At 42.7% G+C, this 14,690-nt stretch overlaps 1 protein-coding gene across 2 annotated transcripts in view; it reads left to right on the top strand.

Annotated features, from left to right (window-relative positions):
• The first annotated feature begins 8,085 nt into the window (after positions 1 to 8,085).
• RUSC2 (RUN and SH3 domain containing 2) overlaps positions 8,086 to 14,690 on the top strand; it is a 51,328-nt gene continuing 44,723 nt past the window's right edge. For both annotated transcript variants that reach the window (XM_081151262.1, XM_081151259.1), the window contains exon 1: positions 8,086 to 8,387. The gene's annotated coding sequence lies outside the window, so the exon portion shown is untranslated. The remainder of the gene's footprint in view (positions 8,388 to 14,690) is intronic.

The raw sequence follows: 14,690 nt of genomic DNA, 5'->3' as shown, positions 1-14,690 counted from the left end.
CTTCCTGGCTTTCTCATATCCAAAGCATCACCAGAATAATCTGTCTGAAAGGCAGACTTGATCTTTGTTAAGCCTCTGCGTTGCATCCTTTAAGGGCTTCCCATATCTTCTGGATCAAGTTAAAATTTGGACAGTTTATTATGGGGCCCTCTCTAACCTTGTCTTTCACTACTCCCCCTTCTGCATTCAGTCCAAGCATGCTATTTCTGGCCTTCATGTCATCAAACATGCTTTTCTCATATCCCAAAATGCTTTCCCTCCCTTCTTCATCTAGCAAACTCCTCATCACCCTTCAAAACTCAGAATAGTTGGAACTAGATGGAGGTGGTGATTGAACAACACTTGTACTAAATGCCACTGAATTGTTTGCTTTAAAAGGGTTAACTTTATGTTATGTGAATTTCCCCTAGATTTTTTTTAATTTAAAAAATATATGTCTTTATTGATTTCAGAGAGAGGAAGGAGGAAGGAGGGGTATGAAAAACAAGTTTGCAACTCTTAATCATATCACCCACCTTGAGAAAAGGGCCAGACATTCAGACATTAGAAAGATCTTTAGACAGAATTGCTAGTGTGGTTTGAGTGACTCACCCCTGTCCCAGTTCAATTGAAGTTGAGAGGGTTTTAAGGTAATTACTTGGAGAGATTGATATGATTAATGTGTTTGGGGGACTCAGAGAACTCATACCTGACTTACAACTGGAAAATCTAAAAAGCAAGATGATAATTATCTGTTCTCTGGCAGAGCAAGACAAGGTGGCTGTGGTGATATTGGCCTATCCTCCCATGTTTTTCAAGACAAGGGATGCATGGGTGCTCCCTCCCCATAGACCAGATATGGGCCACATAAGAGATCTAGTAGGGTTTCTTTATCTTGTCAAAGATAGCATCTGAAGGGTTGAGGAGGCCTCAGCAGAAAAAACTTGAGATATGCTGTTAAATGCCTACAAATTTCTAATTAGATAGAAGGTTGCCTGAGGGGGGGATTTATTGCCTGTAGGGGCATGGGGTAAATTTTCTATATTTTGATTTTGAGGTGGTTGCATGGGTGTATACATTTGTCAAAACTTATCAAACTGTACACTTAAAATCTGTGCATTTTATTGTATGTTAATTATATTTCAATAAAATTGATTTTTTAAATGCCTAGAGATTTCTAAAGGAGTTGTAAGTGACCAACTAAAGGAAATAAATTCACCCACATTAAAGTAACTAGTTACAGGAGAAATTTCCACTAACAGGGAGTGAATCTCTGAAAAACCTCCAAAAGGGCTCCTTGAGAAAGAATCAGCTCTAGATACCTGCCAAGCACTAATATTAGTTTATGATACTATTAGTTGAATAAGAACCTTCCTCATCTCTTCTCTCTCCACCATGCTCAAACCCTGGAGAAAGAGGGTTAGCAAGCTGGGGACAGGAGAAGAGATAAGTGAGAAAAGACAGACATCTAAGAGCCACCCCCATTTCCCACTCAACATGGCCATTTACAATAGGGCCAAGCTGAGAAATAGGAAAAACCTTAATTTTTATTTTATATTTTTAAATCTAATAATGGTTCCACAGAAGACTGTATGTATGTATGTATGTATGTATTTATTTATTTATTTTTGTTAATCCTCACCGGAGGATATTTTTTCCATTGATTTTTAAAAATATATATCTTTATTGATTTCAGAGAAAAAGGGAGAGGGAGAGAGATAGAAACACCAATGATGAGAGAGTCATTGATCGTCTGCAGCCCACAACCTGGGCATGTGTCCTGATCAGGAATTGAACCCCGATCTCCTGGATCCTAGGTCGATGCTCAACTGCTGAGCCACACCAGGCTAGGCTCCATTAATTTTTAGAGTGGAAGGGAGGGAGAGAGGAGAGAGAGAGAGATCAATTGGTTGCCTTCCGCACTCGCCCAGACCGGGGCAGGGTATGAAACCTGCAACCCAGGCACGTGCCCTTGACTGGGAATTGAACCTGAGACCCTTTGGTGCGTGGGCTGACGGTCTAACCATCGAGCCACACTGGCCAGGGTGAAAAGCCTTAATTTTTTTGTTGTTGTTCAAAATATTACAGATGTCCCCTTTTTCCCTCATTTACCCCTTCCAGCCCATACCCACTCCCCTCCCAAGGTCTTCACCACATTACTGTCTGTGTCCATGGGTTATGCATATATGTATATAAATTCTTTGGTTCACCTGCACCATTTTCTTTAAGAACCTGTGGGAGGAAATAACCTTATTTATCACTGCCAGAAACAGGAAAACAAGGGAGCAATGTCCTAGCCCCAACATTTCCCTGCACTTCTAGCCCCAAATCTTCTAAGGTATGTGCAAAGAGTTTTGGAGAAGACTCGCCATTTGGAGGCTCCTGGGAGTCATCCTAGACAATTTGCTCTACTCTACCCACCCACCCCACCCCCAATGATGCATTATTAAAGTCTCATAGATTCTACACCCTAAATCTCTCTTGAATCTATCTCCTCTTATCTAACCCCTCAGCCACTGCCCTAATTCAGACCCTCTCACTTATCATAATTACCACAGAGTCTCCTAACTGGTCTCTTTACCTTCTTCTAATTTAATATTCACACTCCAACCAGAGTGAGATTTCCAAAGTGCAAATCTGTTCAAATACTGGTAATAATGCAAAATGTTTCTGCCCATGACAATGCAAATGATTCCTGTTCTCAGTGATGCAAATTAATTTTGCCTGGTAGAGAATATACATTTTTAGAAGTAAAATCCTCATTTGAACTGACTTTAGTATCTTACTGGTCCCCTCATTAATTAGTTAGTTTAATATATGTTTATTTTATATTTGTATAAGACTCACCATTTTTACCTTTTTGGAAATTATCCCTTGACACAAGTAACAGGAAGTAACCCACACTCGCTGAATAAGACTGTATGACTGGATAGAAGGCTGTGTCATCAACCCAGGGCAGAAATCAAGCTGAGCATCAGTAAGAAGAGGAACCAGCTGCTGGAAGGCCCCAAGAACTGGGGGACCTGTCTTTGTGTGTCTTGACTTGCTCCTCTCTATGCAATAGATTGATTCTTTTCAGCAAATTGGTTTTCTTTGCTGGCCATTTGGTAAGTAAAAGATAGTCATGCACAATTTTCAAATTTCCATTTTAAGTCTAACCATGAGTAAGGGTGTAGTTCTCTCTCCCCCAATTCCAAATTCTCAAGGAAGGGATTCTAACTGGCCTACTTTGGGATAAGTCCCCACCCTGGACTATTTATACAAACATATGGCTTTTCATTGGTCCCCCTGCTGGCAGTCCAAGCCCTCTCCACCCTCAGAACTTTATTTTTCTTTTTTTTTTTTAGATTTTTAAAAAATTTATCTTTATTGTTCAAAGTATTACAAATGTCCCCCTTTATCCCCCATTGATCCCCTGCACCCCTCCCCCCAGGCCTTCACCACATTATTGTCTGTGTCCATGTATTCTACATATATGCATATAAGTTCTTAGGTTAATCTCTGCCCAGCCACCCACCCCCACTTTCCCTCTGAGATTCATCAGTCTGTTCCATGCTTCTATGTCTCTGGATCTATTTTGTTCAACAGTTTATTTTGTTCATTAGATTCCATATATGAGTAAGATCATGTGATACTTGTCTTTCTCTAACTGGCTTATTTCTCTTAGCATAATACTCTCCAGGTCCCTTCATGCTGTCTCAAAGGGTAAGGAATCCTTCTTTTTTATAGCTACATAGTGTTCCATGGTGTAAATGTCCAAGAAGATGCTTGATATTATTTCAACTTTCTTCAACTTGTAGAGATTTGTTTTGTGTCCTAACATGTGGTCTGTCTTTGAGAATGTCCCATGTGCACTTGAGAATGTCTATTCTGCAGCTTTGGGGTGAAATGTTCTGTAAATATCAATTAAATACATCTGATCTAGTGTGTCACTTAGAGTCACTGTTTCCTTGTTGATTTTTTTGTCTGGAAGACCTATCCAGTAAAGTCAGTGGGGTGTTAAAGTCCCCTACTGTGACTGTATTGCTCTCGATCTCTCCTTTAAAGTCCTCCAGAAGTTTTGGGGGTTTTTTCCTGGACTGTGTGAGTCTTCTGAGGTAGGTCTCTTGTAGCCAGCATATATTTGGGTCTTCTTTTCTTATTCATTCAGCTACCCTATGTGCTTTGACTGGAGAATTTAATCCATTTATGTTTAAGGTTATTATTGGTAGGTACTTATCTATTGCCATTTTATTTCTTTATACTTAAGTTTCTGTTTCTATTTCAAATTCTTATTACAGAGTCCCTTTAACATTTCTTGCAATGCTGGTTTGGTGGTGATAAACTCCTTTAGCCTTTTTTTGTCTGGGAAGGTCTTTATTTTACCACCTATTTTGAATGATAGCCTTGCTGGATAGAGTAGTTTTGGTTTCAGATCCTTGTTTTGCATTACCTTGAATACTACATGCCATTCCCTTCTGGCCTGTAGAGTGTCTGGTGAGAAATCAGCTGACAGCCTTATGGGAGCTCCTTTGTAGGTAACAGCTTGCTTTTCTCTTGCTGCCTCTAAGATTTTCTCTTTGTCTTGGATTTTTGGCATTTTAATTATGATGTGCCTGGGCGTGGGCCGCTTTGGGTTCTTTTTGCTTAGTACTGTCTGTGCCTCTTGAACTTTTGTGACTTTTTCCTTCACCAGGTTAGGGAAGTTTTCTGCCATTATTTCTTCATACTTTCTACATCTTCTGGTGTTTCTATGATGCAAATATTATTACGTTTCATGTTGTCCCACAGTTCCCTTAAACTGTCCTGTTTTTTAATTGTTTTTTCTTTTTAGTTCTCTAATTGAGTGATTTTTTTCTGCTCTATTTTCTAATTCCCTGATCCAATCCTCAGCTTTCCCTTATCTGCTGTTTATTCCTTCCAATGTTTTTTTAAAATTATTATTTCTACTGTGTCATTCTTAATTTCCATCATAGTTTCCATTTCTTTTCTCATGCTGTTGAGCATCTTTATGATCAGTATTCTGAACTCTGTATCTGATAGATTGCTTACCTTCATTTCATTTAGCTCTTCTTCTGGAGAATTCTTTTGTTCTTTCATTTGGGACTTGTTTTTAGTCTTCCCATTTTGGCTGCCTGTTTGGATTTGTTTCTATGTATTAGGTAGATCTGCTAGGACTCCTAGTCTTTGGGATAATCTCTGGTGCAGGCCAATGTCAGACACTGTTTGTGACTGGCCTTGAGTACCCTGTTTGAAGTTTTTCACACTCCACAGCTTGTGGTTCCCTCTGCTGGGGCTGGGTGTGTTTGAACTGGACCAAGATAAACACCAAGTTCTGCTTTTCCAAGCCCTGGGTCCAGAAACAAATCAGACAAAGAATCAAAGCACCCAGAGGCTGCTATTCAGTCTCTTAATGAGACTCAGGCTGTAGAATCTCCACAGGGTGGGTTGAGAGGTTTTCCAGCAAGGGGGAGGAATTGCTCCCCCCCCCCCCCCCCCCCCCCCCCCCGCCAAGCAAAGGCTGCCTGGAAGGTAAATATCTGCTTGAGAAAGGTATCCTTTGTGTATAAGGGAATGACTCAGCACAGGAATCCACATGGCTGCTCTCTGAGCTGTTTCCCCAGCCAGTGCCCCTGGATTCTCCTCACACAGCTCTAGTCCACTCTGCCCTCCCTCTGCCAGAGCCTAAGGTGAGTGGCTGCACACAAAACTTTGTGCATTGGCCTTTTAAGAGGGTGCCTGCATTTCCAGCCATCACTCCCTGGCATGCAGAAACCCTGCTGCTTTTCACAGCCAGATGTTATGTGGGTACCTGTCTCAGTTCTGGTGCTCTGGGCTGGGAAGCCCAGCTTGGGGTTTGGACCCCAGAGTTCTCAGTGGGAACCCCCCACAGCTGAGACATCCCTCTGGACCTTCAGCTGCTGTCTGTGGGAGCCCAGCCAGCCCTCTTGCACCTCCGCACTCCCTACCAGTCTCTGTGAGGTCTCCACTTTTCATCCTTGGTTATGAGAGGGCTCTCCAGCCAGTCTTCAACTGCAGTTGATTATTCAGGATGGGTTTTCTATATTTTAGTTGTAATTCCAGTTTGGTCCTGGGAGAGTGTCAGTGTAGCTTCCACTTAATCCACCGCCATCTTGGAATCTAGGTCCAGAATTTTATTTTTAAAATTTGTATTTGATCTGCCGTTCCTGTCTCTGCATAAAGTCCTTCAGTTCCTCACTCCACTGCTTACAGGTGAGTCCCAACTCCTTAGTATGTCACAGGAGGCTCTTAATCATCACACCCCTGACCATTTCTGCTGTGCTCTCTCCATTGCACCCCACACCTCCATCATATCAGTTTTTTTGCCCCTCTGTTCTTTGCACATGCTGATTCCCCACACCCTTTATCTCCCACTCATTCTTCAAACCTCAGGTGAAACACTTCTGTAAGACCTGAAGATGCATTACACAAAGTAACATTTATCTGCTTCTTTGACTGTGACCCAACAAGCCTGTGAGTTCCTAAAGCACAAGTGTCAGTCTCTAACTCTTTCCCGGAGCATGGAATCTAGTGGGCTTCTAATAACTATTTGCTGAATGACCACCTGCCCCCATACCCCCTTTGGCTAGAAGGAGACAATAGGATCCTCAATGTTTCACACCCTATCCACCATCAGGAGTGGGAAGCACATGAGTTCTGTTAAAGAAAAAATTATTCATGACACATGTTAAAGATGGTAAGGCAGACTCTACTTAAGGGGGACCATTGTGATAAGTTTGGGGACCACAGCAATAGCCTTGCAGCAGGGGGAGAGATTGAGCTCAACTCAGATCTCAATAAGGACAAGTGGGGATTTATAGCCAAGGAACAGGGGTTAGAGGGTCAGTGGATGGAAAATTAGTCTTAGGCCTTAGCCCATTTTGCTCAGTGGTTAGAGCGTTGGCCCTCAGGTTCTCAGGTTCAATCCCTAGTCAAGGTCCTGTACCTCAGTTGTTGGCTCGATCCCCAGCCTGGGTCAGGGTTCGTAAAGGAGACAACCAATCAATGTGTCTCTCTCCAATCAATGTTTCTCTCCCTCTCCCTCCCCCTCCCCCTCCCCTCCTCCTTACCTACCTCCTTACCTACCTCCCTTCCACACTCTCTGAAAAGCATTGGAAAAAATATCCTCAGGTGAGAATTTAAAATAAAAGAAAATTTGTCTTAGTCTGTTCGGGCTGGTATAATACTACAGGCTGTAGTTTATAAGCAACAAAAATTTCTCAGTTCTGGAAGCTGGAAGCTCAAAATCCAGGTGCCGAGCAAGGTTTTTTTCCAGGTTACAGACTTCTTGTAGGATTGAACTAGGGAGTTCTGTGAGATCTTCATAAGCACTAATCTTATTCATGCTGGCTCCACCCTCATAACCTCATCACCTCCCAAAGGCCCCCATCTACTAATAGTATCACCTTGGGTGTTAGAATTTTAACATACAAATTTTGGACCATAGCACTTGGTCTACAGCATTCATGTGGACCATGGCATCCAGACCATAGCAGTTACTAAGAGAAGAAACATCAGGGGTAAAGTGGATTCTTATTAGACAGATTCAACAAAATTCCTGTTGATGCCAGCCCAGGGTGATAAGATATCCAGGGTGGTCAAATGCCAAGGGTGGGGAATTTTCACTAAAGTGACTTACCAGGATCCTTGTTCAAACTGTATTCTGCAAGGCCAGAGAGGGAAGCCCAGGGTCGAGCCTAAGTCCAGCAGAGGTCTCAGAAGAGCCTGACTTAAAGTTTTGGTCAAAGGAAAGAGTCTTTGTCGGTTCTAGATTTTTACCAAGGCTTCTTAACCCTGGCTATGCGTGGAGTGCTTTGTAAAATACCAAAACCTGGGCGCCCACCACCCTAGTGATTCCTGATCTTGGCTGGGGTCAGGCCTTAGTTTTGTTGCTTTTCTACTTTCCCCGAGGTTCTACTTTGGTGTCAGGGTTTATTATCACCGCTTTAGGCGGAGGTGGCTGAGCAAATACACCTAACTTCGAAACCAGTAGGCCTGCTCCTTGGGGTTCTGGGTTCGAGCCTCCACAGCCGCCCCTCGGCGGACACCACCCCGAAGGGGAGGGGCGCGGGCCTCAGAAGGCGGGGCCCCGGCGGTAGCCTGGCCGCTCCCCTCCCGGGAAAGCTCTGCGCGTGACTCGTGGCGCCCTTCGCAGCTGGGCGGGAGGAGAGGCGGGCGAGCCCGCGAGCCCTGTGGACCGAACCAACGCGCGGTTCCGAGGGGCGGCTGGAGGGCGATCCAGACTGGACCATCGGCCTCGCAGCTGCAGGGGGGGCCGGGCGTTACCAACCCGCCGGAGAGGAGGGGGGCACCGGCCTGTCCGGGCGGTACCGCTATCCCTGGAGGGTGGGAGCCGACGCAGCCGCCGCCGCCGCTGTAGGACCGGCCACGCTGAGGCGACAGACTAGGTAGGGACGCCTCTTCGCCGCCCAGCGGGGTCGGGAGACCCTCTGCCCTCACGTTCTTGTGATCCCTTGGAGAGGGCCCCGCGTCTGCCCACCTACCCAGCCCTCGGCACCGCCCTTCCCCTCAGCTTCTCCCCCCGTTCCTTCAGCCGCATCCTCCCCGGCCGCTCTTTCCCTCTGGACCCAGCTCATCCTCAGTGCTCTTCCTGACCCTTCGACTCTACCTCCCACTGAACCCGCAGACACTCAGGACCACCTGTCCCTTTGGGCGTCACCCCAGATCCAGCCCAACCGTTTCTTCAAACTGTCCCTTCGGAGACGCCCGCTCGTCCGAGTCGCCCCCAGTAGTCATCGTTGTACCCACATCTCTTGGGACCGCCCCGGGGGAGCGCGGAGGCCCAGCATCCAGCCCCGAGACTGCGGCGGGGACCTCCGCGGGGTCCTCTGCGCCCCCGCCCCTTGCTCCCTGGTTAAAGTTGGTATCTGCTCCAGCAGGGATGGGATCTCTCTCGTGCACCCCGTTTTACCTTGCGAAAAGCTTTGGCCTGGCAGTTTGCCAGTCCCCTGCCACTGCACTTACCTGCTGCGAAGGGCACGGTGATACTATTGCCCGGGGCTGGCTTGGGACGGCCAGGCTGGCCCTGTAGACCCCAGGGACTGCCCTGGAGGCAAGGACCATACACAATTCATTTGTATCCCCAGTGCCCAGGACAGTGTGTCTGACACATGGTAGCATTCAGTAAATATTTGATGGGTGGATGGATGGATGGATGGATGAATGAATGAAAGAGCCCAATGCAGAGGCTGTGAGGCAGAGTGCTTTAGTGGGAAAGGTGTCACTAGGTACCTGAAAGGGTAAAAAAGGAAGATCATTTTGGGGGGAGGGAGGGCTTACTTGTAGTGCTCATATTGGGAGCATAAAATGGAATATATTCAGTCTTTCAATTCATGCATCTAATTTCATTTACATACCAGCTTCTTCTATGTATCAGATGTTTTCCACTTATGTTCTGTTAACAACAACAACAAAAACAACAACAACAAAAAGTCCGGGCTAGGGCTGCAGAAATTTTTATTGGTTAGTGCCTTAGAGGCTGCCCAGATCATCTTGAAAGAGCTTTGCCCAGGTGAACCGCTCCTCTTTCCCAGGAGACTAACTGCTCCCTCTGGGGAAGAATTCCAGAGGCTAGCCACAGCCTTTAAAGCTGGCTCAGTGTAGCTGGTCAGCCCGTGCATCAGGGCAGGTTAGAGGAATGAACCACCTTAGTTATTTTACCCTTTAGCTTCTGGATACCCAAATGGCACCACCACCCCACCTACCATCTCAGAGACTGGAGGGATAGACATCCCAGGCAGGCCTAGTGTAAGAGATATCAAAGATTCCTAAATACTATTGCAGTATAATCAGGCCATATGGGCCATTTATATCTCAGTAGACCAGAGTCAGACAGGGATTACCACCACATGGACAGTGTCAGTAATAAACAAGAACATGAGCCTTTTAAAGATGGAATTCTCAAAGAACAGAGAGCCTGGGACCTGTTTTTATTGATTTCTAGGGGGATGACCTAAACACATTCAGTTTCCTAAAGGAAGGACAGTGTTCAGACCTCAGTTTGGGCCCAGGTTCCATGAGGGAAGTAGATAACATTGCTGAGTGATGAAACAATGGCTGGAAAGTTGTAAGAGTTTATAAACTGAGAAGTAGTTGCCTGACTAGTAGTGGCATTATTGTAACTAGGGTTCAGAGTTTTAGTGGGTAAAATAAAGTTCTTAGGAGGCAGTGGTTTGGATTACGGGAAGGAAGAGAGATCCCACAACCTGCTTTTCTGTTACCTGTGCCCCTCCTCCTCTATGGCAATAGGGCACTTACTACCATTGTTTCTCTTCTGCTTTGAGCCAAAGTTAAAATCTGATTTTCTCTGATTTTTATGTTAAGTGTTTAAGGTCCCTTTTTGAGGCCAGGCCTGCCTAACAGGAGTCTGGGTATGTTCCCACCCATTTGTGGCTTTGATCTCTCCGTCTGCACTTTCTCTTTCTCTCACCCTCTAACCTATCTTTATAAGTAAGTCTTGGATCACAGAAACTTAAAGCAGGGAGGGGCTCCAGAGCTGGATTAACTATGGCCATGATAGCTAGAAACCAATACTTTTTTTTCATGAGCCCTATCCAGTGTTGCTCAGTGGTTAGAGTGTCGGCCTGCACACCAAAGGGTCACAGGTTTGAGTCCAGTTCAAGGGCACCTACCTGGGTTGCAGGTTTGCTCCCAGCCCCTACTGGGACACCTGCGGGAGGCAACAAGTCAGTGTGTCCCTCTCGTATCTATGTTTCTCCCACCACCACCACCACCACCCCCTCCCCCCCGCTTCCTCCCTTCCACTCTCTCTGAAAAGCAATGGAAAAAATATCCTCAGGTGAGGGTTAACAAACATTTTTTATTTATTATTTATTTTGAGAGAGAGAGGGAGAGAGAGAAACACCAATGTGAGAGCGAGACATAGACATCTGTCGTCTGCCTCCTGCATGCCCCCTATCGGTGATCAAGCCCGAAACCCTGAGAGGGAATCAAACCCGCAACCTTTTGACACACAGGACTACCCCAAACCATCTGAGCCACATGGGCCAGGGGTAATCAGCACATTTTTAATTAGCTTTTCTACTTTTTCTTGTCTAGGCTCCCTGATAAGACCTCAGTATCCCCAAAATACTCTGGGCTATTTGATTTCTTTTCAACTTCCAGTACTTTAGAGCATTGCCAGATAAAATACAGGATACCAAGTTAAAATTGAATTTCAGATAAACAACAGGGTGTCCTGTATTTTTATTTGCTAAACCTAGCAACCCTAGTTCATTGGGAGGCTTATGCATTCTAATTTTCTCTCTACAAATTTAGGACAATAACTCACCCTTCCATTACTCATACACAATGACTGAGCACCCTATGAAAAGTCACTTGACTGAGATGGCTCACTGTATGATAGGGTAAGGGCAGGCTCTGTGGAGATAGTTTGATTGGTCTGTGTTGAGGTTACCCAGAAAACACCCACACAGACATTAGTATATGATATTATAGTTCTTGTCAAATGAGTTCGTCATGCAAAATGAGCATATTATTTTGAGTAGCCAGATATTGACATTGCTCTGAGAAAGAGAGATATGTGAGAGTGGGGTGAAGGTGGATTCTAAAGAAAAAGTATAACTTATAGCAGAACCTCTTGTTTAGCACATTTACTCTTTTGTGTGTGTGGTAAAATATACATAACATAAAGTTTACCATTTTAACCATTCTCAAGTGTACAGTTCAGTGGCATTAAGTACATTCACATTGTTGTCCAGCCATCACCACCCATCTCCAGAACTTTTTCATCTTCTCAAGCTGAAACCATATCCATTAAACACTAACTCCTCACTCCCCCCCCCCCCAGCACCTGGCAACCACCATTCTACTTTTTTCTCCATGAATTCTAATATTCTAGGTCCTTTATATAAGTCCAATCATACAATATTTGTCTTTTTGTGACTGGCTTATTTCACTTAACGTAATGTCTTCAAGGTTCATCCAAGTTGTAGCTTGTACCCAAATTTCCTTCCTTTTTAAGGTTGAATAATATTCACTGTATGTATATTCCATTCCATGGACACTTGGGTTGCTTCTACCTTTTAGCTATTGTGAATAATGCTCAGAGTAGCATACCTAGAAATAGAATTGCTGGATTGTATGGTAAGTCTATATTTGCTTTTTTGAGAAACTGCCGTACCGTTTTTTACAGTGGCTATACATTTTACATTTCCACAGCAATACAAAATTTTCCAGTTTGCCTCATCCTTGCTAACACTTCTTTACTTTTCTTTTCTTTTTTAATAATAGTCATCCTAATGGCTATGGAGTGGTATCTCATAATTTTGACTTGCATTTCTCTAATGATTAGTGATGTTGAGCATCTCTTCATGTGCTTATTAACCATTTCTTCTTTGAGAAACGTCTATTGAAATCTGTTGGCCATTTTTAAGCTGGATTATTGTTGAATTGTAAGAGTTCTTTATATATTCTGGATAGAAGTCTCTTTTCAGATATTTGATTTGCAAATACGTTCTTCCATTCCGTGGGTTGCCTTTTCACTCTTTTGATAGTCCTTTGATGCACAAAAGTTTTAAGTCTTGATGAAGTAAAATTTACCTACTTTTTCTTTTGTTACCTGTGCTTTTGGTGTTATGTCCAAGAAATCGTTGCCAAATTCAGTGTCATGAAGCTTTCCTCCTATGTTTTCTTCTAAGTTTTTTATTTATTTATAGTTTTATCTCTTATGGTTAGATCTTTGATCCATTTTTAGTTAATTTGTATATGTACTGTAAGATAAAGACCCAATTTCATCCTTTTGCATGTGTATACCAGTTTTCCCAACACCATTTGTTGAAAAGACTGTCCTTTCCCATTAAATAAACTTGGCATTCTTGTTGAAAGTCATTTCACCATATATGCCAGGGTTTATTTCTGGGCTCTCTATTGTATTTCATTAGCCTATATGTACTTTATGCCAGTACCACATTCTTTTGATTACTGTAGCTTTGTAATAAGATTAGAAGTAAGGAAATGTGAGTCCTCCAACTTAGTTTTTCTTTTTCAGGATTGTTTTAGCTATTCAGGATTCCTTGAGATTCCATATGAATAGGGTTGGACTTTCCTATTTCTGCAAAAAAAAAAAAAAAAAATGTCATTAGGATTTTTAAATGGGTTGCAAAAATCCATAGATTGCTTTGGGTAGCATTGACATCTTCTTTTATCATTATCGTGGCAAGAATATGTAATGAGATCTACCCTCTTAACAAACTTTTAAGTGTACAATATATCGTTGACTCTAAGTACACTGTTAAACAGCAGATCTCTAAAACTTAATCATCTTGCTTGGCAGAAACTTTATACCCATTAAACAGCAACTCCTTACTTTCCTCTCCCCAGCCCCTGGCAACCACCATTCCACTCTTTGATTCATGAGTTTGACTATTTTTAGATACCGCATATAAATGGAATCAGATATATCTTCCTGTAATTAGCTTATTTCACCTAGCATAATGCCCGTCTATGTTGTCGCATATTGCGGGTATTGACATCTTAACAATATTAAGTCTTACAATCCACGAACACAAGATACCTTTCTATTCATTTGTGTCTTCTTTAATTTCTTCCAGCAAGATTTTATAGTTTTTAGTGTATGTCTTTCACTTCCTTGGTTGAATTTATTCCTAAGTATTTTATTCTTTTTGATGTTATTGTAAATGGAATTGTTTTCAGATTGGAATCTTTTTAGATTGCTTCTTGCCAGTGTATAGAAATACAACTGATTTTTATGTGTCGATTTTTGTGTCCTGTAACTTTGCCGAATTCATTTATTAGTTCTAACAGTTTGGGGGAGAATTTTTAGAGTTTTCTACATATAAGATCACATCATCTGCAAACAGAATGCAGATGCCTTATATTTCTTTTTCTTGCCTCATTATCTAGCTAGGACTTCCAGTACTCTGTTGAATAGACATGGCAAAAGTGAACCATATTTCCTCTTAACACATAGCCTTATGGGTTTGAGGATTTGGTATGTAAGTCCTTAATAGACACTGGGAACAAAACTGTATTTTAGCCTAGTATATTAATTAGTGTTAATATGTAGTGAGTCATCAAGAAAAAGTTAAGTTATATATTGCCTATATACTGTATATAAAATGAAAGTATGTAAATAAAAGTGTACATTTTACAGGAGTTTTACCAAAATACATAAAGCTTTTAAAATTAATTTAGACAATTCAGGAAGAAAAGTTCTGTTCTCTGTAATTCTTGGTTTAATAAAATAGTCTTCTTTCTTCTCCAGGAAGATGAGACAGTGAGCTCTGACATGTCCGCTGTGTTTGACTTCTTATATGAGGTCCTGCAGTCAAGGACAATGAATTGATAACTGGGCGGAGAGAAAAACAGGACCAGCCAACTTCTGACCAGGATATAGTTATCTTAGGATTCAAAGGCTATACTTAACTTGTTTATCTTAGTATCCTAAACTCTATATTTAACTTATCTGTTTTTATACTTTTGTCCTTTTTGTTCTTGTACAATTCTTTTTAAAAAGAAAATACAGCCTTTTATTTAGTGTACTTAGAGAAAAATGGAAAGTTATTTTTATTCATAGTCAGGTAAAGGAAAAAAGGAGAGCAGAGTATTCCTAAAGTCCATATAGATAGGGTTTGGATGACCCCACAGCAAAAAGCAAAAACTCAAGAGGAGAAAGTTGGGGACCTACTGCTGGTCCCATTCATCTTACA

Source organism: Miniopterus schreibersii (genome assembly GCF_964146895.1).
Source record: "Miniopterus schreibersii genome assembly, chromosome: 11".
Taxonomy (NCBI): domain Eukaryota; kingdom Metazoa; phylum Chordata; class Mammalia; order Chiroptera; family Miniopteridae; genus Miniopterus; species Miniopterus schreibersii.
This window is presented reverse-complemented; position numbering and strand designations above follow the sequence as displayed.